This window comes from Sorex araneus, chromosome X, assembly GCF_027595985.1.
Source record: "Sorex araneus isolate mSorAra2 chromosome X, mSorAra2.pri, whole genome shotgun sequence".
Classification (NCBI taxonomy): Eukaryota; Metazoa; Chordata; class Mammalia; order Eulipotyphla; family Soricidae; genus Sorex; species Sorex araneus.
This window is the reverse complement of record NC_073313.1, coordinates 241,998,654-242,025,113: the sequence shown is the minus strand read 5'-3', so window position 1 is coordinate 242,025,113 and position 26,460 is coordinate 241,998,654. Positions and strand designations below refer to the sequence as shown.

The 26,460-nt window shown below is 37.4% G+C and overlaps 1 protein-coding gene across 2 annotated transcripts in view; it reads right to left on the bottom strand.

Annotated features, from left to right (window-relative positions):
* Positions 1-26,460, bottom strand: part of MAP2 (microtubule associated protein 2) — a 316,282-nt gene that overhangs the window by 211,700 nt on the left and 78,122 nt on the right. The window lies entirely within an intron of this gene.

Sequence of the window (26,460 nt, the reverse complement as noted above, 5' to 3'; positions counted from 1 at the left end):
CTCTTTCTCTCTCTTTCACTCTCTCTCTGCCCCCCAGACACACACTGCATCACTGTAATCCTGTTGTGCATCAATTTGCTCTAGCAGGCACCAGTAACGCATCCACTGCGAGACTTGTTAATGTTTTTGGCATATCGAATACACCATGGGTAGCTTGCCAGGCTCTGCCCTACGGGCGAGAGACTCTCGGTAGCTTGCCGGACTCTCCGAGAGTGGCAGAGGAATTCAACCTGGGTCTGCCGCATGCAAGACAAATGCCCTACCTGCTGTGCTATCACTCCAGCCCACCACATAAACACAAACACACACACACACATACAAATATACAGAGAAGAGAGATAAGAAACATGTATGTCACACACATATATCTTTCTGTTTGGGAAAGGCTCTGGGGGTCCTCCCAATTAGTTGTCTGGGACCACTCCTGGCATCATTCAGTCTGGCGGTTCAAGAGAAGGCCTGATAAGGGGGCTGGAGTGATAGCACAGCGGGTAGGGTGTTTGCCTTGCACGCAGCCGACCCGGGTTCGATTCACAGCATCCCATATGGTCCCCTGAGTACCGCCAGGAGTGACTCCTGAGTGCAGAGCCAGGAGTAACCCCTGTGCAGAGCCAGGTGTGACCCCCCCCCCCAAAAAAAAGCAAAAAAAAAAAAAAAGAGAAGGCCTGATGATGTGCTGCTCGGGCACTGTGGGACCAGGACCAGGGCCACCTTGTGGTACTTTGGGGGCAATCTGGACACACCTGGCCAATGCTCAGTAAGCAGTGTGGTGCTGAGGCTAGAATAGGGCTCAGGCACGTGGCAAAGGATGTGCCTCAGCCCCTGTAGTAATCAACACAGAACCCACAGATCATTTTGTACTTTCTAAATTTCTACGGTGAAACTAGAACTACAAAAACAGAAAATAATATTTAAATACACACACATACGTGGGGCATATAGGAAAATGTGGGCAGTAGGAAAGAATAAAGTAGCATTTATTTTTTAAGATTTAGCCACTGGGCCATGGGAAATGATTTAACTGTAATAAATCCCACTTGCATCAACATTAAAATGGGGATAGTAATAACACCTAAGTCTTAGAATTGTTACAAGCATTTAAATCAATAACATGTAAGGGCTTAGTGGCCAGTAAATTTAGGGATGATGATGAAGTACTTATATGAAATAAACTAACTCTAGGTCATATGAGAGTTCAGTCATATCAAGAGCTCTTATTTTCCAAATAGTTAAAGAAAATATAGCATGTTTTCAAAAGGAATAATGTAATTTTCAATCTTTTTTTATAAGAAATTTTTCTGAGTTGTCTAAATCTATTCTGCTTCATTTAATTGTTCAGATGTTACCTGAATAATAAAATTCATCCAAACATAGGGCTAAAAACAGAATTATCTGCAAAAAAAATGTGATAGATTGCAGACATAGTACAAGGTCTAATCACTTGCCTTGCATGTAGGAACCCTGGTTCCGTAAGATCCAAAAACTGCTTGTAATATCCAAGCACTGCCAGGAATTACCCCTGAGCACAGAATGAGGAGTAAAACCTGAGTACTAATAGGCGTGACCCGAACAGCCCCAATAGTTTAAGTTAGCAATTAATATAGTATGATTTTTACTACTAAACTTTAGAATGTATGTAAAATAATTTGAAATTTAAAAAATATTTTAAGCCATAATGGGAAGTTCTACAAACCAAAATATAAACATCTCAAGAATATTGGAGGCAATTTTTATCCAATTTCTACCTAAGTATTCTCAAGGGTAATGTACACAAAATGTGGCAAACACAGTTATTTTATAATTTTTTTTCACATGAACTTATTTTATGATCATAAAAGGATTGTTTGGTAATAATTACTAACACCAGACAGGCTTTCTTAAATGTTTTTTCAAGTCATGCTATTAAATAATGAGGGAAGATTTTTGAGAGAGGAAGAACAGATGTTTGAGGACAAAGGACAGACAGAATTAGCCTACAATGTGAGAAGACACAGAACAGCAATAATTTAGAAATGAAGAGTAAGGCATGTAGGATAACATTGATTTGTCCTTTCCTCCTTGCCATAGGGAGCTTTGGTTTATTGGGTTACTCCCAACACAGTGCTCCCATTCCTCTATGTTTACTTGTGACTTCTTTCTTTATGCTCTGTTGACTTGTAAATATTATTTTTCTCTTCTCCTTAAGTCCTTTGCATAGTTAATTCAGATTAATGTCCTTTTAGTATGGGCACAAGAAGGCAGGTAATGCTATCCTTTTGTAACATAGGAGTTAATTGACTTCAGATAATATTACCTCCAGGGCATCTGTTCTTTCGACTTAAGCCTCAGTTGCCCTTACTTCCTAGCACACCAAAAGCAGGGTCCCAACGAGAGACTGGATGGAGCCAGGGCAAGCTGTCAGCTATGTGCTACCCTAGCATCGAAATGGGCCTGGCTAAAATGTCCTAATGCTTAACTATAAGTTAAGAGCTTGGTCATGGACAAATGCTGTCATGATCCAAAAAGCAGTAACTAGATTCGGACTGTGCTAGGGTTAGGAATAATTAATCCAGCCTGGGCACTGTAGTCCGAGTCTGTGGCGAGATGTCCCTAGGAAGGCCACCCTACAAGATCAATGCATCTCTTACTGTGTCCATACAAAATAACTAATATTAAGAAGTAGAATTAAGATGTTAATTAAGTTATTGGACTCAGGAAAGAAGAAAAACACCTTAAGTGGTATTTTGCCCACGAGCAAAGGAAGGGCTTTCTTACGGGTGTGGTGACTACCCCCAATACAGGGAGGTGGAGACAGTCAAGAGAGAGACCAGGGCAGCCAGCAGGAGAGACTAGCAAGGGGGAGAGAGGGAGAATGATGTAGGGGAAGAATTTAGGAGCAGACTGCGGAGAGACGAGATATGTGGCTGCAAGATGGAGTGCAGAGAGAGGAGCAGGAGAGACAGGAGGAGACAGGAATGAGGGGCAGTGTGAGACTAGAATAAGGAGCTTAGTGAGACTGGAACAGGCACGTGGGGAGAACGGAATAAAAGACAACTGATCGTCAACCGGCTTGGCCCTCCTTTCCTCCTTCATCCACCCCATGGCCTGGGTTGCCCGGGTGGGGGAGCAGCCTGAGTCCACCGAATGTGGGTGGCGATAAGGAGAGTCACCCGGAGATTATGCAAGGGCATTTTCCTTTCTTCACCTGATTAATCTTTTTTTTAAAAAAAAAAATAAAAACTTTTCTTATGAAAAAAAGTATTTGGAATTCCCCACTTACTGTATCCTTTAATTTGCTCAATTAAAATGTCATTATTATCTACATTTGATCAGAAAATAATCATAGAAAAGATATTCGATGTCTTTGGAGAATATAAAAATAAAATTTCACAGCATCAACAAAAGTAGTGAATTTTATGATTTTATGATTTTGCGTTTTATTCATTCAACTAGTAGCAAGAAGGACAAAAGGATGGAAAAGTGAATGAAACAAATAGAATATTGTACTAGAGACACTGAGAAGTTATTAAGATACAATATGCAATATGGAAGTGGAGGATAAACACGGGGAAGAATAGCTTGAAGAGAAGCTCAGTGGCCTGAGTGCATACTCTGCATGCAGAAAGCCCAGGCTTGACTCCTAGTACTGTACAGGACTGCAAGCACTGCCAGCTTTGGCCCCCAAACAAATGAAAAATAGATGTGAAAACAAAAACAAAAAACTCATGAGGACTAGAGAGATTGTACAGTAGGTAGGGTGCTTGTCTTGCAGGAAATCAATCAAGCTGATTCTCTGGCACTCCATATGGTTTCCCAGAGAACTGCCAGGAGTTATTCCTGAGTGCAGAGCAGAAATAAAAACTGAGCACTGCTACGTATGGCCCAAAAACAAAAAAAAAAAGAAGAAAAAAAAGAATGCCTTTCATCTGTGAGGCCCTGGGTTCGATCCCCAACACACCCACACACAATACACATAAACAAAAAAATAAGTTAAAAACTCCAACTTTCGGGGCTAGAGTGATAGCACAGCAGGTAGGGAGTTTGTGTTGCATGCGACCAACCTGAGTTCGATTCCCAGAATCTCAAATGGTCCCGAGCACCACCAGGAGTGGTTCCTGAGGGCAGAGCCAGGAGTAACCCCTGGGAATCGCCAGGTGTGACCCAAAAAGGAAAAGAAAACAACAACAAAAACCTCCAACTTTCTTATTATCTATCATCCTTGAGCAAGTTGTTAATTCTGATAATATCTTACAAGGAAAGAAAGGCACATGTATCGTTATATAGTTATAAGGGTATAAAGAAAATATATTAGGAACTTCACAAAACGTTTGTTTCAAATAAACAAAATTACTGGGTTTTTTTCATTGAATTCAATTGGAAAAAATACACAGATTCATAAAGAGCATCGAACTTTAGGATCCCAAATAATAGAAATTACAAAGGATGTTTAATTACCTGTCTATATTAGTTTTATAATGAAATGACTGAACATTGACCATCCATTGCAACCATAATGGTCAGCTTTTACTATTCTGTTTTTAAAATAAGAAGTAGAGAAATAGTAGAGGGTCAAGGTGCTTATTCGGGATAAGGCAGGTCACAGTTCAATCCCCAGAACCACATCTGGGCCCCTGAGTACCATCAAGAGTGATGTCTAAGCACAGAATCAGGAGTAAGCCCTTATCACTGCTTGACGTGCCTCCCATCCACCAAAAATAAATAATAAATTAATGGAGTTAACTGTATTGTGTAAAGACTACAATTTGACCCCCTATCTTACCTCAAACATTAGTCGGGAGCATATTTATCATGTTACTTGGAATAAGGTAAGAATAATAATTAAGCTTTGGTCAATGAGACTAAAATATATGTTTGAAAGAAAATATGTAGACAGGGAGGAACCAAGCTCGTCTCTTTTTTTTTTCTTCTTCCTGATCTCTAGGATGTAGATCAAATGAGACAGAAATTCAAGCAGCCATCATGAACACACATAATTCAAGTATTATGCTGAGAAAGGCAAGACAAAAATATAAGGGGCAGTTTAACTCTTGATGATAACAAAGCAGGGACAAACTTGAATTTACTTAGTAACTATTATCTCAGAGTTTTGTGGCTTTTAAGGTTTTTATTTCATTCAGTATCTAGTCAAAATTAAATATATCTAAGAAAGTATACCTAAGGAAACTCTGCTTTAAGTATTCACAGAAGTACTGGATTAATTATTCTCCAACAATCACCAATGAAAAAGAAAAATGTATGTCCATATGCAAGCCTAACAAATTGCTTTAGCAGGCTACAAGTGAGTAATTGGTCTAGGACAGGTAGGATACAATTAAAATTTATGGGTAAAATTAGAAATTAATAGTCTATAGGTACTGACATCCATATCTGCTGAGTATTTATTGCTTCTTCATGGGCCATTTTTCAACATGGTCATACTTTTTTCGGAGGGAGTGATTTATGTGCCTGTCTCCTACTTATTTCAAATAAAACTTCACTTTTAGAGCTCTTAAAAAAATTCGGGGAGGGAGCTCTGTCATTTAAGACTGATTATCCAAATAGATAACATTTGTTTAACAGACCTATACATTTTTCTTGAAGACCTATTTAATGGACATAACAGTGATGACTTTCACAAAGTATTTACAGTTTTTCCTCATCTGTCAGGCAATGCCTCTCATCTCAAAGTCCAAGTATTATCTCATTATCAAAACACATATATGATTGTTTGCAGAGAAATGGACTTCCTCAGTTTAGTCAGTGTGCCATGTGGTGCAATGACTATAAGTTGTTTGGACTGAATTGTTCTGCTCGTTAGATATACTCTGAGTATCAATAAATTGGCTGAGCTGGGATGTTCTGCTGCTTAAATATACTCTGGGTCACAACAGTCTTTAAAATTTGCTTGTTAATTTATGCTTTAATGCTTTAAAATGTAATTTCCTAGTTACACTAACAATTCAAGAAAGAAAGCTACAGGGTTCTCTTCACTTTAGATACTTGGTGCAGCTTTCTCCACATTTCCACTTTTCTCATGAGACTCTGGCCAGCTCCCAGCTCCTGCATCCTTCCACCTTTTTGTACCAGCAGACTGGCACCTGCCCTACATATAACTCCATGGACCAGCAGTCATAACCAAAGATTTCAACCTTTCTACACCTGTAGGTCACCACGGATCTATGGACTACAGGCTGAAGTTCTCTGATTCCGATCAGACAAACTCAATTATAAGGAAAAACTAGCACGAATTAATCTGACTTTCCGATACAAAGATTTTTTACTTTAATTTTTGGCTCTAATACTCTATTAGGTTTATTTTAACTCAACATTCTAAATTGACTAAATAGTAAAGCCCTTCTGACACAAAGGTCTTAAGGAACAATGATTAATGAGCTTCCCCAGAAAGACTAGAGATACAATTTAGCTTTTAAAAGTAGGTGTGTCAAGAGCTAGAAAGGTAGGTGTTCCTACTCTAATATGAGTTTAGCTATTCTTTGTTTTTTTTAGTGTACCCATAATCCTAATGCCCTTAACTACAATGAAATTCAATCCAACAAAATTAAACCTATGACTGTATCAAGTTATAATTACATCTAGAATAAAATGTGACATTTGCAATATCATCCCATGAATGACAGCACAGACTCTAACTAAAAATAAAATGTAAAAGCAACTACACAATACAATGGTATTATTTTATGAATTAAAGATTTAGTACATATCAAATTAAAAACTGGGCAGTCGTGGGGGCTGGAGCAATAGCACAGCGGGTAGGGCGTTTGCCTTGCATGCGGTCGACCCGGGTTCGATTCCCAGCATCCCATATGGTCCCCTGAGCACGGGCAGGAGTAATTCCTGAGTGCAGAGCCAGGAGTAACCCCTGTGCATCACCAGGTGTGACCCAAAAAGCAAAATAAATAAATAAACAAATAAATAAATAAAAACTGGGCAGTCGTTCTTGTCTATGTCTAAAAGAGAATTACAATGAATTTCCAAAAAGATATAAATTATTTCTTGTACTACTTTACTTTTTAGTCTTAATAATTACTTGATTATTTTTCTTTAAAAAAACACTACGCAGATTTTGCAACTGAAATGACACATGGCACTAAAATAATTGACTGATCAATTTATTTTTGTTTTTGAGCCAACCCTGGTGATGCTTAGAAGTTATTCTGGACTCTGCTCCCAGTAATATAGTCCTAGTGGTGCTCAAGGGACCATGTGGGGTGTCAGGGATCGAACCCAGGTCAGCTTCATGCAAGGCAAGCAACCTACCTACTAAGCTATCACTCTAGCCCCTGACTGATTTTTTTTTAATTTTAAAACGAAAGACAAAATGATTGATTTGACAAATTGTTGGGTGATATTCACCAATTTCTGATTCACTAGGTCTGGGACAAGGTCCAGTCATTCACACTTTTAATATGTTCCAAAGATATTGATGCTAATAATATACTTTGAGAATTAAGAGTCCTAGTCAAGGAAAATCCTAAAGAAGCCAAAAAGGGATCTCAACTCTCCCCTCCAAAAGGGTACAGCCATGTATGAAATCACACCCAGAGACAAGAAAGATACAGAGGACCCAGAGACAAGAAAGATACAGAGGAGACAGCTCATCCATCACAGGAGTAACCTCAATGCACTGAAGAAACTTACTACTAAAAATAGATGTGTGGGGCTGGAGAGATAGCACAGCAGGTAGGGCATTTGCCTTGCATGCAACCCACCCGGGTTCGATTCCCAGCATCCCATATCATCCCCTGAGCACCACCGGGAGTAATTCCTGAGTACATGAGCCTGGAGTAACCCCTGTGCATCGTCGGGTGTGACCCAAAACGCAAAAAATAAAAAAAAAAAGAAGATAGATGTGTGGGAATGGAGAGACAAGAGACAAAACGTCAAGGAGAGGTATGAGGGGAAGAACAAAAGCGAGCAGTCAACAGTGGATGCTTGAAGTTAGTAACTACATTTATTTAAGCCAACAAATATTTGTTAAGAACTTCCTATGTGTCTGAAATTATGCCAGTTTTTAGGGGCTCCTCAGTGATCCTAACAGAAAGCTCTGCTCTCAAGAACATTTTAGTCAACAGAAATGAAGTTACACACGTAAGAGCTAATAATAAAAACAAGGTAAGTTACGCTAAAGTTAAGTGTTTAAAATTATGATTTTTAAATTATTACTATGTTTGGGGGCTGGAGCGATAGCACAGAGGGTAGGGCATTCACCTTGCATGCAGCCAACCCGGGTTCAATTCTTCTGTCCCTCTTGGAGAGCCTGGCAAGCTACCAAGAGTATCCCACCCACACGGCAGAGCCTGGCAAGCTACCCATAGCATATTTGATATGCCAAAAACAGTAACAAGTCTCACAATAGAGACATTACTGGTGCCCGCTCAAGCAAATCGATGAGCAACAGGATGACAGTGACAGTGGAAGTAATTATGTTTGGAGCCATACCTATTAGACACCTGAGAACCTGGGAGCCAGGAATACACACCGGGCTCCCACATGCATTCTAGCACTTTGACTATCTTCGTGCCCCCAGTGTTCATTTTTCAGACAGGGTAATGTGGGAAGGATGGCGACCAGATATCAGACATAAGAGCTGCCTCAAGAAACTGAGACAATTCCAGCCTGTAACTTTAGCAAGGACTCAGGCCCCCAGATGCCAGGCTCAGTATTAAAGAACCTCTAGATAGTGAAGGTGTAGAATTCTGAGTATCCGCCTTTCGAAGGGCTGCTGCACTCAAAGCTACCAGGGTCTAATTAAAGTAGATCTGGCTGAGAAGAGGAAACTATTTGCTGGCATTGTGCTGATTCTTATACATCCAGAACTACCACCATCTACTTAAGTCCTGTGGATGACCGGGCTCAGAAGGGAGGTCTGCACATTCTATATTTCAGGTCTGAATGAAACTGTTCTAATTCTGATCACTGAGCACGATTGGAAAAACACGAGTTTATTTTCAGAAATATTTCCTCCTTTTAGTTTTAGGAAAGCAAAAAATAATCAGGACTTATGTCAGATAATCACTCAGAAAGGATCTAGCACAGATAATTCAATTAGAAGGGAATTTTTCTGAATTGTAACACCACGTCTTGTTTCGTTTTTACCAGAGTATAGAAGGAGAAAGATAGAAACAACTGCTTTTAAGCAGAGTTCATATATTTGAAATTTTTTAACTCAAACATTCTGAACTTCCGGTATCCATTGAGCTTACCCAAACATTGCCCAAAGAACTTTAAATATACACCAAAACAGATCAACATTAAATACATACTGGGGTGGAGGTGGGGAAAATAGAGGAAAAAACAAACTGACTAACAAAACACTAAATAAAGCCTCAAATTCTTACTCCAGGGACTCTATGTGTCCATATGTACAAACTCATTTTCCTATTCTTTGAACTGCATTTCCCTCAAAATTTAGAGTTCTCATCAACTTAGATAGTGAAACACAGTTTGTCTTTGTATATTATTGGCATAATAATCTCTTAGTTTTTTGCATCTCATGAAGTCATTTCCTAGACTGGTAGTTTCCCTAAAACCACAGCTGCCTCAAGATCAATGCTATACCCAAAGCAGAGAACTTATGAAAAAGAAAAAAAGGAACTACTTGGGCATCCACAGTTCACAGATGCTTGAAAATACTTTCTGAATTCTCAAATCTTTTGTAAAAGTTCATAGTACCTCAAATTATGCAGATATACCTTTTCCCCATGGCATTGTAAGCTTTGAAAATATCAAAATCATTACATGATATGAGAAGAATTCCATTTTGAAGAAATGAAAAAAAAATCCTCTACTTAGGGAAAAAATGGAATGTAATGGAGAAACTAAAAGCAAAAATAGAATTGGCAGGACACCAGCAACCACAAAAAAAGAAATACTGTAGGAAATGGAACTAATCAGTTAACTACAGAGGAGATTCCACCCCCCCCACCCCAACCCCCGGGCTTTCTTCAATGGAAAAAACAATTGTAAATTAATCTAAAAACCAAGAACTTGGGCAAAGCCTCATATGTATTCTCAATACACAGAATTCCACGGATATTTTAAAAGGAGTTTTTATTTAGTAAACCTTCCAAAGTAAATGTTCTTGAGGTTTCATTGATATTCAAGTGAATCTTCAGTTAAAAGGGTTGATGCTTTTGGATCTGGGGAGATAGCTCAGAGGAGTACTGTACATGCTTGGCATCAGGGAGACCCAAGTTCAATACCGGACAGAACACAGGGATTTCTCTCACCTGTAATTCTTGGTAAGGGCAGTTCTGAGCACCATAGGTGTGACCCCAAAACCTAAAAATAAAAACTAGAATATTTGAGGGGCCCTGTAATGTCAGGGATTCAAAGTTTCTGCATGCAAAACATGTACTCAGACTATGATCTTGTTTTCTCTGGGTTTTCCTTTTACTTGCTTTTTTTGTACTCTCAAAGAATGTGAAAGTTAACAATGTGTATGCATGTAAAATTTCCCTGTTAAATTCATTCATTAGTTATAGATTACTATTACCCAAACTTTTAAGGCTATTAACACAGAAATTATAGTAGTAAATGTATTTGAACCAATTTCTGCAAGACTCCACAGTCAATATTTGTAGATGAGGAATTAAATTGCTTAATACCTGGAAGTTATTTCTAGCATTTTCCTACATCCTCATCAGTCTCTAATAAACTGAGCAATTTGTTTTTTTTAAAAAATAATACCAGCAGCTGTGCTTCCAAAGAAACAATGAAATTCTAAAAATTAGATGGTAAGAATTCCAAAATTAATTTTAATAGTAATGCATAGATAATCAGAATTATTTTTAAATGAAAATCTTTAGCATCTAAAATGCCTTTTCAAAATTTCCAAGCTAACTTTTCTGAACTACTAAAATATGCCCTGACACAACATTTGCACACACATGATGTAGGCGTCTGATGCAATAAACCATTTCACTGTACTTCTTCTTAATAAGTCCAACAAAATTTTAAACATTTAGCAAATGGTGAAGCAATATAAAGAATAAATCACTGGTGAGCAAGCAATGTAGCCTGTTTTTCTAAGAAGCCTAAGGGATGAAAAAAATCAGATTTGAAGGGGATTCTTCATTTCCTTTAACTTCCCTTTTATACATTACCCATAGTTAGTCATTGCTTTTCTAAACAGTTTTATAAAAGACATGCTTAAAATTCAAACAACATTAAGCATTTATCACTAAATCTGTGGAAGGCAAATCTGGGAATCTGGGATTCTAGAGCACCTGGCAAGGGAGAAATAAATGAATAGAAAGATAAACACTGCTGAACAGGTCTCCTGATTCAGTTTATGCAGTTGGAGGAAATTTCTTTTTTATTTACCAAACTAGTCCATAAGTGCAAATACTACGGCCAAATCGAGTACTGAGGATGGCAGAGGCCTTCAGTGGGGAAAAGGACACACTTTCCTTCCAGGAGGAGAAGGCCCAGGCTCCTACAAAGAGTAGCCCAACCCAGACTGCTTGGGTAGGAAAGAGTAAGCAAGAGAGACACAACAAGTATGGAGAATAATAACAGCAGCAACACAACAACAGCAGCAAAACTGACAATGAATGGTGGTCAAAATTTCAAATGTTTTGGGAAACTATATCAGAGTATAAAGTTTTGAAAAGAATGACAAGTAAGATATTTTAATAAAAATATATTAAAATATATATTTAATTTTAATATCATTTTCAAACTAAGATATGTTCATTTGAACTTGATTCTAAGTGATAAAATATTATTGACATTTACAGAACTTTCACAATTATGAAATATCTCTCATAAATATTTCTTAAAACATAACATGGATATTTTCTTAAATCTCAAGTTTAATGTTCATGCATCTGTCTTAATGATATGATTGTTTAATTTCAATCTTAAAGACTTCTTCCAGCATTTTTTTTCTACATTTTGAAAAACTTTCCCAAAACTCTGACTTTCTAGAGTTCACGATGCTATTTTTGGCTTCTAATTTAGAACAGGGGCTGGAGAGATAATCCAGCAGTGAAGGACACACCTTACATGCAGCCAAACCCAGTTCAATCCCAGGCACCAAATACGATCTCCCAGGCACTACCAGGAGTACCTCTGAGCACAGACTTGGAGTAGCCACTGAACACTGCTGGGAAAGGTCCTGGTCCCATTCCCCTAAAGACAGAATATCCATAGCAATGAATGTTGATGCAGGAATATGAATACAATAAAATTCCATTGAGAGACTGGATTTGGGATGTTCTGGGAGATCACAGCTGGGATATCTAGCACAATGAAAGGACTCCCCTGAAATGCCTAAACATAGATCTCAAAAGGGATTTTAAAAAAGGAGTAAAAGGGGAGAGGTAATGCATGAGACTGAAGAACTATTTCTGATACTAGCTAAATTAAGAGGAACACCAATATAGCAGTATGATTTGTACCTGCTCAGGCTGTGCATAAGAATGCAATATGTTACATCTAAAGACAAATTATAAGCAACCGTAGATAAACAGGAAAAAACAGTAAAGTCATTAGAGTCCTGGTTATATTTATTTATCCTCTGTAATTGTAGACTGCACTGAGTTGATGCCTCTTTGGTTTACTGGTTTGTATTTCCTGTCCATAATTTGTAACATCTTTGAATGGAACACATTTCAGAGCTGAGGGCATCAACTAATGTTTTCCTTCAAAAGGAGAGATTGAAGATTTGAGCATGGTTAAATATGCACAAATAAACTTCCATATTCTGCTTTTAAAAAGACTTGACTGATAATTCACTGTACTGAGGGTTCAGGTGAAACATACTTGAAGAGATATATAAATGCAAGCCTCTAATATATACTAATCATTTTCAAACTAAGATGTGTTCATCTGAACTTGGTCCTAAGTTATAAAACATTGTTGACATTTACAGAACTTTCACAATGGTTGTGAAATATATCTCACAAATATTTCTTGAAACATAGAATATTTTCTTAAATATAAAGTTTAATATTTATGAATCTGTTTGAATGATATGATTCTTCTATTTCAACCTTAAAAACTTCTTCCAGCTTTTCCTTTTTCTGCATTTTGAAAAACTTTCCCAAAGCTCTGACTTTTAGAGTTCAAAATGCTATTTTTAGCAAATACCATCCTTTTTTGATTTGGCCACTTTTCTAAAGCTCCTGAGTTCTTTCTTGGTTGTGCTTTTCGTTCTGATCCTTTGTGGTGTTTTCTCTGATCCCACAGTCGGTGAAGTAAACGCAGTACCATCTATTGCACAGCAGAAGAGATAGCAATGAGGCTGAAATGAGCTACGGTTCTACATCCACAGCACATAGCATGTGCCATTTCTCTGAAAGTGAGTAAACTCTCCCTATTTCAATTCTATTTATGAAGATAATACTTTCTGAATCAAAACTCTCAACATAAATTCCTTCCAAGTGGCAATGGAGCATGTGATTTTATATTCATGGACATTTTATAACGTTGAAGTGAACTAACAAGTCAATCATTTTGATTGAAGGCCATACCCCGCAGTTTTCAGGCATTGCTTCTTGGTTGCATTTGAGGGACCATGAGTGTTGGGGATTGAACCTGGGGAACCTCAATGCAAAGCATATATTCTAGCCCATTAAGTTACCTCCCTGTCCCTTGATTGATCTTTTCTTCATATGGAGTGCACTCCTCAGCAGTGCACAGCAGACCTGCGTCACTCCTGACAATTCTTAGCCAATTGGGATATGGTTCAATTCAACGCTAAAGACAGAGGGAATGATGCAGCTCAGGCCTGTGTGACAGAGGAAGACCAGAGCCACTGCAGTGTTCCTTGAGTGCCACCTGCAAGGCTCAGAGGGGTCTCCAAGGCTATGCTTGGCAAGCTTGGGGACCATGTAGTGCCAGAAATTGAACTGGGGTTGGTTCCTTAATTCTTTTGTTGAGAGAATATTATGGGGGGTCCTATTCCTGTACAAACAGCTATAGAACTTAGCACGTGAAACTTCTCCCTTAAAATATGTCTTACAAAGAAGCCTAAGTAGTGAGCTCAAAATCCCAGATTGCTGCTTTATCAGTTCATTTGTATCATAAATGTGTTTTTGCTGTCATCACTGAAGGGCAGAGAATTTCAGCGGACAGAGATCCGGCTTGGCAATCTCTGACAGTCTTTCCTGTGAGAAGTGACAAAGAAACATACCAAATCTCAAAGATGAAGTGCCTTTTTTTAGAAAGAAGATTAAGAAGCAAAATCAAAGGGTAATGTCTGATAAAAAGAATACGGGTGGGGGAAAGCTTATGATCTGAGCACATATATTTTGTTCCTAAAGAATAGAATGTGTCTTTTCCGACTAATGATGTAAAGGGTGGGGGAGGGATAAACTTGACAGGCAGCATGCTTTTTGAAACGTCAACTAATACATTTTTAAATTGCCAATAGATGGGGCAAATCAATTCATAAACCCCACATTATCTTCAGGTGTTTCACATAAAAGTGCTATAAAGCACCCATATGCACTTCTACAGCTGTTCAGATGATCGCCATAATGAGAGAACACAAGACTGGCTGTCATGGTCACTTCCAGCACACTTGTCAGCACATTGTCCAGCTCCCCCAAACATTTGTTTAATGAATAAATAATTTGCTTGATGTCATTTTACACAAAGTAGAAATAATAGCCTGCCTCTGTGCTAAAACAGGAAATTAAAAGACACTCTAATCCTCCTTTTGGAGGCCATATGTCCTAATGAGGGATTTTCTAAAGCAGAAAGAGTCCATGCACTTCCTTTAATCTCCCTGTCATTGATCAACATTATTTCCATCAGATGATATTGGCAAACTCAGACCACATCTCCCAACGTGCAGTGAGCATGAACAGAGTGAAGTTTGCGGGAAGGAAAGCGGGGACTACTCCTGGCTATGCTCGGGGTCACTCCTGGTGGAGCTTATGGGACCATAGGAGGTGCCACAGATTTAAACCAAGATTAGTCACACTCAAGGCAAGCACCTTAACCCTTGTGCTGCCTCTCGGGATCCAAGCATAAACAAAGCTTTGCCTAAAGGATACCCACGTTAAAAATTAATCCAATAGTAAACAACATAATTTGAGTCCTCCATAGTCAAAAAAGGTAAATAATTGGGAGAAAGGAAAGCTATTACTTTCAATCCAAAGAACGAGTAACCTGTTTTGTTTGTTTTTATGTTTTGGGGTCACATCCACCTGTGCTTTGTGCTTACTCCTGGCTCTGCACTCAGGGATCATTTCTGGCAGGCTCAGGATACCATATGGGATGCAGGGAATTAAACTCAGGTCAGTGACACTGAAGGCAAACACCCTGTGCCCTGTACTATCACTCCGGAACCAAGAATCAATAACCTCTTGAGCCAGAAAATGCCTTCTGAAAAGAAAAAACATTGTCATTCTAACAGAATGAAAAATCTTAAATGGTCTTAACATGTTTTTCCTATTCACCCTTATAAGTTAGATCTGTGTGCCCAAATTAATAAAAACAAAACACAATATTACAATACTCTGCTGGAGAAAGCCCTGTGACATTTCCTTCCAATTGAACAAAGAACTCATATTTGTGTTGATAAAGGCTGTAGAATTTTCTCCGTGTTCTTCTTTAGAGTTATAATTTTATACACACATAAAAATATGCATTTAAGGAATTTTTATGGAACACAAGGAACAATTATCATCATCATCATCATCATCATCATCATCATCCCATTGATTGTCAAATTTCTTGAGCAGTCTCAGTAATGTCTCCATTCGTCCTAGCCCTGAGATTTTAGAAGCCTCTCTTTACTCATCCTTCCCAACAATGCCACATTGGAGGCTCTTTCAGGGTCAGGGGAATGGGACCCAGCATTGTTACTGGTTTTGGCATATGAATACACCAGGGGGAGTTTGTGAGGCTCTGCCATGTGGGCAAGAAACTCTCCATATCTTGCCAGGCTCTCCCAGAGAGAGAAGTAGGCTATAAAATGTCATGCAGCCGCTTTGCTTCCAGGAGCTTGGTTTTAAGTCTCTGGATGTTGGCTGTTGGTGGGATTACATGGTGCAGGGGGCAGTCTCTGGGTCTGACCACCTAGCTACTGGGAAGTCTGGGCAGAAGAGGCCCAGTCCCATTCCGAACAGGCTTGGAGGTCTCAGCCCCCGGTTCCACACACCTGGGTTCCTCTGCCGGTACCTTCATGCGTGAGGCTTGTCCGAACGTGTGGAGGGACAATTATACAGATGAAAAATATTTTTTTTGGAAAAAGGATGCCCTTATTAAAACATAGGCGTTTGAGACATGAATAGATACTAAGAAGTGAATCACTAGATGTCTTCTAGGAAAGCCTGGTCTTCAGAATGTTCTGATCTATTTAGCATCAGCAGGTGCTCACCCTGGGTGTAACCTGAGTGATTACTCCCAGAAAGCTCATAATTGCTGTAATTAGAGTCACATGACTTCCAGCTTGCCTTTATTTAAAAAAAAAAAGCAGATGGCCAAATATTAGCATTTGAATGAGCACCAGAGGTTCTTTGGTTGAAGAGAGTTTAAGCTGAATGCACAAGAAAGCTCTGAATATTTCATCTTAAACACACTCCATGAAGTACTTTAAGTTCCTTTTATATCATTCATTCTGCCCACCACCACGGTCCTCCTTTCCTTCAAAAGTTTAAATCTGTGCAGTCTTACCCTGTAATTCAACCAGCAATTAAGTTAATCATAAGTGGGGAGGAAGGTGATTTTATTGTCTTTCCACTTTAAAAAAGTCTTTTTTCCTCTGCTGTGGAATATATTATTTGTTTATTGACAAAACCAAACTCATCCATTGAGTCCTTCTGAAACAATGATTTTATTCATCGTCAGGGCAAATATAAGTAGAAAATAAATAAAGGACTTATAAAATAGTCATATAAACTTCACTTTTCTCCTCTTTCTTATTAGATTTCTCTAATAAGGAATCTAATGGGAAAATGTAAGTGTTTTATAAATGTGTGTACATCTTTGTAATGGCTCTGTTTCTGCAGTCTCACAAAGGAATGTTTGCTCAGGGTCTCTGGCTGAAGTTTACAACTTTTTGAAATGCAAATATCAGTGGAGATAGTGCCTCTTAATTTTTGAGGGAGGAGCATTTACTTCAAGTCATAAAATGATTTCTTGTTATACATGTTTGAAGGGTTTATCACTTCTCTGGAGAGAGCCAATGAGCTATCACAGAGGATCACCCCAGGTGGCAGGTACATTTAGTCCTCCTATTTGTGGACCTGTTATTATTCATGGGTGTACTGGGTTGTCTCTGCCCTGCTCTTCCAGGGTAAGGTTTCTGTTGGTCTTTGCAGTCTCATAGTGAATTACTTGTGATGTGCATTACATCTTAGTTGGAAAAACTTATTCAACAACAAATATCTTTGTTTTCTCTACTACCTTTGCAGAAATGATTTTAAGTTTGAAAAAAGGTTTTAAGTTTTTTTCCCCCAAATTTCATTTGCTATAAACTCTCTCTCTGTAGTGTAACCCAATCAGATGATCTAACAAATAACTGTCACTGTCACTGTCATCCCTTTGTTCATCCATTTGCTCGAGTGGGCATCAGTAATGACTGCATTGTGAGACTTATTGTTACTGTTTTTGGAATATCAAATATGCAACAGGTAGCTTGCTAGGCTCTGCCATGCGAGAGAGATATTCTCAGTAGCTTGCCAGGCTCTTCGAGAGGGTGGAGGAATCGAACCCGGGCCGGCCCTGTGCAAGGCAAATGTCCTACCCACTGTGCTATTGCTCCAGCCCACAAATAATTGATGAAATTCAAAATTTTTTCATGTGAAATTTAATAAAGAATTTTTGCACTGAATTTTACCACTTCATGTACCTTTAAGTATAAACAAACAATACTGCTATGCAAATAAAATATATCCAGATAACATGAACTTTAGTTTGAACATTTAATTCCCATGTGTTATGTTGCCAATGTTTATTTTTGCTTTTCACAAAATGTTAAGCCTACAACATAATTTATTAATAGAAACACATATCCATATTAGTATAGTCTCTGGATAACTATTTTTTGTGATTTAAAAAAAAGCATGAAAAAAATCTAATGATGAATTGTATCTTGCTCATAATTTTAAAATATAGATACATATAAAAGTACAACTACTTGAGGGAATAAAAACTATAAACGAATGAGGCAAGAAAGAGAGAAGAGGAAAAAGGTCAAAGTAAACATGTCCTGCATCCTTTAAAACACTGCCCTAATCTCCACAGGGCTCAGTCCAATCTCTGTGCCTTGACTCCCAAAGCCCTCCTCCAGGAAATGATCTTCTTTCTTTACCTCTCACTCTCTAATGTGCCTATTTAAATTCATATACTTTTTAAACCAGAGGAAATTTAGTTTTGTTCTTAAATGAGCTTCTGTAAATTGCAGTGAACTGTATCTTCTCTGAATCTCTACAGAAATGTATGTCTACCGTGTACATTTATTTCATCATCTTGTACGAGCTGCAGCTATGTATGCATTAGCTTGTCCTTCACTTGACTGCAAGCTATTGGAGCACAGGAACCATCTTATTTGTTTCTATAGCATTTACATAGTCTAATTCTGAAGGTACAAGAGTATTCTTAATAGCTGATTTATTGTAACTTCTCTATTTTATTGGAAATGTAAATGTTGATTTATTCTAGATAAAAATTATTTTCCTGAAGTGTTCTATACCTTCTTGATCAAAGTAACTGATGTTTCTGTACCTCCTTTACATCTTGAGAAAGAGCTTCCATATTTCATTTATTTAGTTAGTTTGGGGGTCATACCCAGCAGTACTCAGGTTCTGTGCTCTGGGATCATTCTTGGTGAGGCTTGGGGGATCACAGGCAATAAGGGATCAAGCTTTGGTTGGTTGCATGCAAGTATACTGACCAATGTACTAATGCTCCAGCCCTACACATATTTTTTAAACACAAAGTTAAAATAACTTTACCGCTTGGTTTCATCCTCCTTTTAGAAATAACCACTTCAATAATAAGATCCCCCCAAAAAAAGTTCATCAAAACTGCCCAGATACAAGATAATAAGAATTAATAAATATTTATTCAGTCTCCATACTGTAGAAATGATGTTAAATAAATCATAATATAAACCATTTAGGTAAGTCTTTGCTTTGGGTACACCCAAGTGATGCTTAGGGGTAACTCATGGCTCTGAATTAATCGTGGTAACAAGGCAAGCACCCTACTCACTCACTGTACTATCTCTCCAGTTTCCAATTTAGGTAAGTTGTCCGTCTGAAAGGTTGTATTTACAGTTGATGCACAATTCTAGTACCATAAGCTATTTTAGGGTAGCAAGTAATCTTTAATATGTATTTCCTTAATTGTACAGTACTGATATGAAATAGAAAAAAAATACACACTTGCACTTTTCTTAACTATGTATATAATAATCTATTATGGATATCCTGTATTATATGCCACATACTTTTCTTTTCTGCTATGCCAACTGATGTTCTTCTGTTATTCTGTTCAAGTGAATAACTGTTGAGATTTAAAAAATCTCATTTACATTTATAGAAAAAGAATAAGAAAGCAGTTACACTTTTAACAGTATTAAGTTCTTATACTTGCAATAAGTAAGCCATAAAAGAAATAAAAATTACAACAGCCTCTTTCTTATATAAGGAGGAAATGCAGACTTTCAAATCTTCTAAACTGCCCACATAAGACATAAGGTCAAAATTATATTCATGGCACTATTTTATGACATAATGGTCTGACCAAAAAAAAAATTCAGCTATGCCATTCCTTGGAATGTCATTCTATTTTTCAAATGAACTCAGGAAAAGAATAAAAATGAGCTGGTCAGTGAATAAAATCCACAGGGCTGATTTCACAACACGGGCTTTGGAGGGAATCAGAGCCAAGGGGTTGTCTTTGGCAAACACTTGATACTACAAGCAGTCATTTAAGATAAAAAGAACAAGCTTGAATATATTATTTTTCTCATGTGGGAACAAAACTCAACCAATACTTGTTATTTAGGAGAGTCCCTATGAGATATATTTTCTTCTTGGCCCTCTGACACATTGAGAACTCCTATTTCCTCAGTATGGCAAGAGAGCTATAATAAAGGCCCCTCTCCATACACAGATGCCTCATGGGTTACAGGATACAAAGAGATCACATGAAGAGAGGAGAAGTGTTAGCAAGTCTGGCTCTTAACCCTCCACTACACCCCTTCCCTAATGCTCATTTCAATTCACATCCTGAGCATCTTTCTCTTTGGGGCAGGAGAGGCACACCTGGCAGTGCTTAGGGATTACTCCTGGCTCTGCACTCAGGAGTCATTCCTGTGGTGCTGAGGGGACAATACAGAATGTTAGGGATTGAACCCAGATTAACTGCATATGAGGCAAGCACCTTACCACTGTACTTTTCTTGATTTTAAAATGTGTATCGAAAAAGAATTGTTTTGTATAAAAAAGAGAAAATTCAGATTCATGATACTTGAGATTTTAGAAAGCAGCAAAAATAAAGCTAATTCTACTAGAACTGACTGGTAGTTGCAGTTTAAAATGCAATTCAATGAGCACTGGTGAAGGGATGGGTATTCGAGCATTGTATAACTGAGATTTAAACCTGAAAACTTTGTAACTTTGTAACTTTCCACAATAAAAAATTTAAAAAAAAATAAATAAAATAAAATGCAATTCAAGCTACTGTCTATCACTCCTTTTAGTGGCAATAATAAAAAAACTGTTAAGCAGTCAAAATCACTTTCAAGAATTTTAATGTCACTTGATCAAATGCTAACTCATAAGTTGAATTATGGATGCTTTGATCCACAAATATTATATTAAATAGAGTAAAATAGAAGAGAATGAAATTACTTTCCCCACTTTAGTTTTTAATCATTCTAACTAATCCCAATGCTTATAATTGCTTCAAATATCTTTGGTAAGACTGAGAAATAATAAAGTGGGTAAAGTACTAGCTTTGGATGCACCTGACCTGGATTGATCCTTGAACAAAATGTGGTTCTCTGAGCCCTACTAGAGATAATCGCTCTATGATTATGTGATTTAAAAAACAAACAAAAAACACCTTTTGGGTAATTTGTTTAAAATCCTTGCTTTGGGGACAGGGGTGTAACTCTATAATAGACTATATGTCTTACATATATAAGACTTTGATTTCCAGAACTGCAAATAATAATCAATAAAGTTCTTGATTTCTTTGCTCAACTAATTCCACTACCAAAGGAAATAACAGAGTGATTATCAAGTATTACTATTACAATCGCTACATATTTATAGATATACAATATAATTATTTTTCTACTTTTAATCTCTATAATTCTTTACATTAAATATTCCTGCCCACCAGGGCAAGAAACAAAGGGAAAATCCCATTCCTTCTTCCTCTCAAACCTGAGGATTACTGGGCAATAAGGCATATTCAGAAATAAACACATCATAAAGAGGATGAACAAATTACAGAAGGAAGGTCTGAAAGAAACATGAATAAAACTGGAGCTTCTTCCTGATGTGACACTGGAAGGCATATATAATAGGATATGATAGACAGAGATAACTTCTGGAGCCTTCATTTCTATGTATTTGTAAGCTATAATGACAGTTATTTAAAATACTTCATTAATTTATCCTGTCCTACCTAAAAAGATATTTCATTATCCATGCAAAACCTATAACAATATCATCAATAAGGTTTAAGAATAAAAATTTTCCATGCTTTAAAGTGAAATTAATATATTACCTCATTAAAATAAAATGTTATTTTGTTTCCATTTTTTATTAGTATTTAGCACTGTCATCTCATTGTTCCTCGATTTCCTCGAGACAGCACCAGTAACGTCTCCATTGTGAGACTAGTTACTGTTTTTGGCATATCAATATACGCCACAGGTAGCTTGCCAGGCTCTGCCGTGCGGGCAGGATACTCTCGGTAGCTTGCCAGACTCTCTGAAAGGGACAGAGGAATCAAACCTGGGTTGGCCATGTTCAAAGCAAATGCCTTACTCGCTGTGCTATATCATCCTAGCCATTTCCATTTATAGATAACAAAATCAGAAAGTATCGCTGCAAGGAGTACAAGCAACCTAGAAGCACAGAAGGAGGCTCAGAATTCAACACAAAGGGTGGACTCTAATTAAGAGAAAGTCTAGGTCTAATAGAAATAAACATGGATGTCCAAAATAAGTAAATGGTGGAAAACTCACGTAATGGCTATAGTCACTAACATCATATTGCCAAGTAACCAGAATGTATAGGATGCAAAGTTAACTTCAATTTTAAAAAAATTTTGTGAAACAATACAAGATAAAATTGGAAAGAAGTAGACCAAAGGTACTGGGAGCAATATTATTTATAAAGAAAAAAATCAGAAAAGTTAATACCCATTTTTTTTCAGACAGTGAAAAGTGTGATATAAACTTGTTATGACTCAGTATTGGGCCAGAGAGCTAGTATGGTGAGTGAGGCACTTGCCTTGCATGTCGTCAACCTATGTTTGATCACCATCACCACATAAGGTCCCTGGAGCACTAGCAGGGACACAGTCAGGTGTGCCTCCCAAAACAAAGTCTCAACATTAAATATAGTTTTCTAACTTCTGAACTTTATTCTGAATCCTTTTGTTTTAATAACTTCACTATCACTATCACTATCATCCCGTTGATCGTTGATTTTCTTGAGCAGTGTCAGTAACGCCTCCATTTGTCCTATCCCTGAGATTTTAGAAGCCTCTCTTTACTCATCCTTCCCAACAGTACCACATTGGAGCCTCTTTCAGGGTCAGAGGAATGAGACCCATCATTGTTACTTCACGTAGTCAAAATTTTTTCCCAGTCTAAATTCAGTTACACTCTATTTCGTAGAATCTAGGATACAATTCACTTCAAGAAACACTTCATTTGTCAAAAAAAGGGGAAAAAATTCCCTATGACTTATAAAAATTTTTACATAGTTTAATGTGAAAACATGTACATTTTTGAACTGATGGGGAACATTATAAGGCTATTTCTGATACTGAATTTCATAACTCCCCATCTTCATCCTGCTTTTATCCAGAGACACTAGTCATTTCTCTCAGCTAGTAACATTAAGGAAAATAAGTTTGAAGAAAACCCTCTCATTTCTCTGAAGAAGAATAATTTTGTTTGAGGTAACAAAAGCAAGATAGTCTCCATTATACATATATATATATACATACATATATATTATAGTGACAATACAACTGTTTTTTGCAAGATTATTTCTTTGTTTGCTTTTTATTGTCTTGGGACCACAACTGACAGTACTTGGATGATCAAGCTACTCCCAGAACAGTGCCTGTATATTGTTAATGATGATTGTTAGGAGATCATGCAGTGCCAGAGATCAAGCCCAGGGATGCTGCAACCAAAACATGCTTTCAGCTCTTGGAGTTGTCTCTCTCTGGCGCAAATTAATAAATAGTTTGTTTCTTGGGCGTTTGGGGATGGTGGCAGTTTGAGGCACACCTTGTAGAGCTCAGGGACTATTTTTGGCTCCATGGCATTAGAGTGACCCCTTATGGTGCCCAGGAGACTATATGTGATGCCAGGGATGAAACCACGGTAAGCTGCATGCAAGGCAAAAACTTTATGTAATGTTTCATCTCTGGCACCATTAATATGAATATGCATGATATTTTCAGTTTTGTTTTGAAGCTGCATATTGCAAAGCAAGCTTTACTCCTGACTTTGTGCTCAGAAAGTACCCCTGGTGGTGCACAGGAGACCATATGGGATGCCAGGGATTGAACCCGGGTTAACAAATGTCCTACCTACTGTACTACTGATCCAGCCCCTAATATATGTTTTTAACATCTTGCTACATTTAGCTGTTTTTTCAAACTGTGATTTAGATAACTGATTATTAAATTTAACTATATTTTCATTCTTTGTTGAAAAGAAAAACAATGTTTCTCATGCCAAACTAGACATATTCAAGAATAAAGAACTAACAACATAGGAGGGCTAGACAAGTTTCCATTTCCATATACACTTGATATATTTTAATTGACATATTTATTTTGGAATACATAAGTCATCCTGACTTCACAAATTGACAGAACACATTTAAATTATGTTCACACTCCCACAAAAGAAATTCTCCATACGGAAGAAAAGTTGAGGATCGGATTAAGAAAATATCTTGTCTATTACTCAAACAATAACTTTATTTACAAAACCTTTCAATTTTTTCTTTTTACGCTTTTCTTTTTCACTTTGCTTTTCTTTCAAAAAGTGGCTAATAATAAGAACCTATGTCAAGATGAATATGATTGACCACAGCAGTCCAAACCCAAAAGGTCAACAGAGAAAAGAATAAACCACAGTTTATCTTTAATTCAAGCTTTAAAATACCTATCCAAAGTTAACCATTGAAAAAAAAACATATTATTCTAAGTTTTACACTTTGTTAAAATTAGAATTCTACTTGAAATTTCTGTTTGGCAGCTGGGCATAGACTGGTGGGAAATGAGGAGTAGCAAAATATTCATAAAGTTTTATGAATCCTATACTTAAATGTATACAAGTTTATACAGAATGTACAATGAGATACTACCTCACACCACAGAGATTGGTGCACATCAAAAAGAACAATAACCAGTGTTGACGTGGATACAGGTGTAAAGGGACTCTCATGCACTATTGGTAGGAATGTCCAATGGTCCAGGATTCTTGAAAGACAATATGAACATTCTTCAAAACACTAAATTGAGCTTCCATCCAACCTGTCAATTCCACTCCTTGGAATATACCCCAAGGACCCAAGAAGACAATGCAGATAAGACCTATGCAATCCTATGTTCATTGCAGCCCTATTCAAAATAGCCAAAATCTGGAAACAGCTGAAGTGCCCAAGAACAGATGATTGGATAAAGAAGCTATGGTGCATAGACACAATGGAATATTACTTGGACATACCAGAAGATGAACTCATGCAGTTTCCTGGTGCATGGATGAATCTGAAAGGTATCAGGTTGAATGAAGTTAGTCAGAGGTAGAGAGATAGATACAGAATGACCTCTTTCATATGTGGGATATAAAGAAGCTTTGCTGGGGAATAAAAAGGTCCAAAGACAATAGGAATGAAGAGCGTGAGAACTAGTCTTCAGTAGGAAGCCTGCCACGGGGGTGGAGGGTAGGGGTGGGAATAAGTTAGTAAGGGAATACTAGGACAATGGTGGAGGGGAAAAGTTCTCTCATAGAGGCAGGCTGGAGGGCAGATGGGAACACTGGTGGAGAGATCAGTATTGGAACACTGTACACCTGAAGCAATAATGAATAACTTTATAACTCTGTTAGTCATGGGGATTCAATTAAAAAATAAAGTAATAATGATTAATGTGAATAGCATATAAAACTCTCATCTTCAGGCTCAATGGCTGAGAAATAATTTCCAATGTGTTTTTAAATTTAGCAAATGGAAAGGCTAAGAAGGTTCATTGTGTTGTATAAATATGGGAATAAAAACTTTTAACTGGTATGTCAAGAAAACATGTTGAGAGACTGGAGAGATAATAGTGGGTAAAATGCTTGCCTTGCATGAGATCAATCTCCTGCACCCCATATTATCCCCCAAGCACTGCCACGAAGGATCCCTGAGTGCAGAGCAGCCCTGAGCACTGCCATGTGTGACCCAAAAACAAACAAATGTGCTGATAGCAAAGTATATTCAAATTTAGTAATTTTTAGTAATTTAAAACTGGTAGACTAATATTTTCTGTATTCTATTAGTAAATCTATCCAATGATATACTCTATTCTCATTGTAATTTATTTTCTGTATCTTTGTAAGCTATGACACTACTGAAACCAGGAACTACAGTGGGTTGGCACTTGCCCTGAACACAGCTGGCCCAGGTTTGGTATCAGGAACCCAATATGGTCCCCTGAGCACTGCCAAATGTGATCCCTGAGTGAAAAGTCAAGAGTATGCCCTGAACACAGTCAGGTGTGACTCAAAAACATGAAAAACCACAACCACAACAACAATAACAATAATAATACAAGAACATATTAAAAACTGAATAGAGATAAGGGAATACTTATTTTTTCAATACCTTCAACTACAAACTATATGTTTGCATAGTTCAATAACACAGTTTACCAAAAAAAAAAAAAAGACTTGAAACCATAAGTTGTGTAAACTATTTTTTCTTACAAAGTTGCTAATTATCACTAGGCATGATTCCAACTCTTCTGTTTGCTTAAATCCATCCTGATTTCAAGGACAGAAGTTTATAAATGAATTAGAGAAATAATAGCAGAATAATAGTAGATGCTATTCCTGTGTGTGTCTTTGATATACTAGAGATGGAAACATGGTGTCAGAATAAGGTCAAATATAATATTTTATAAAATATACATACATATAATGTGTATATACATATGTCTTACCACTATTTTTTAGAAACTATTTTTGAAAGACAAATATAGGCTTTGAAGACTAAATTCCTACATAATACCAATAGAAATTTTAAA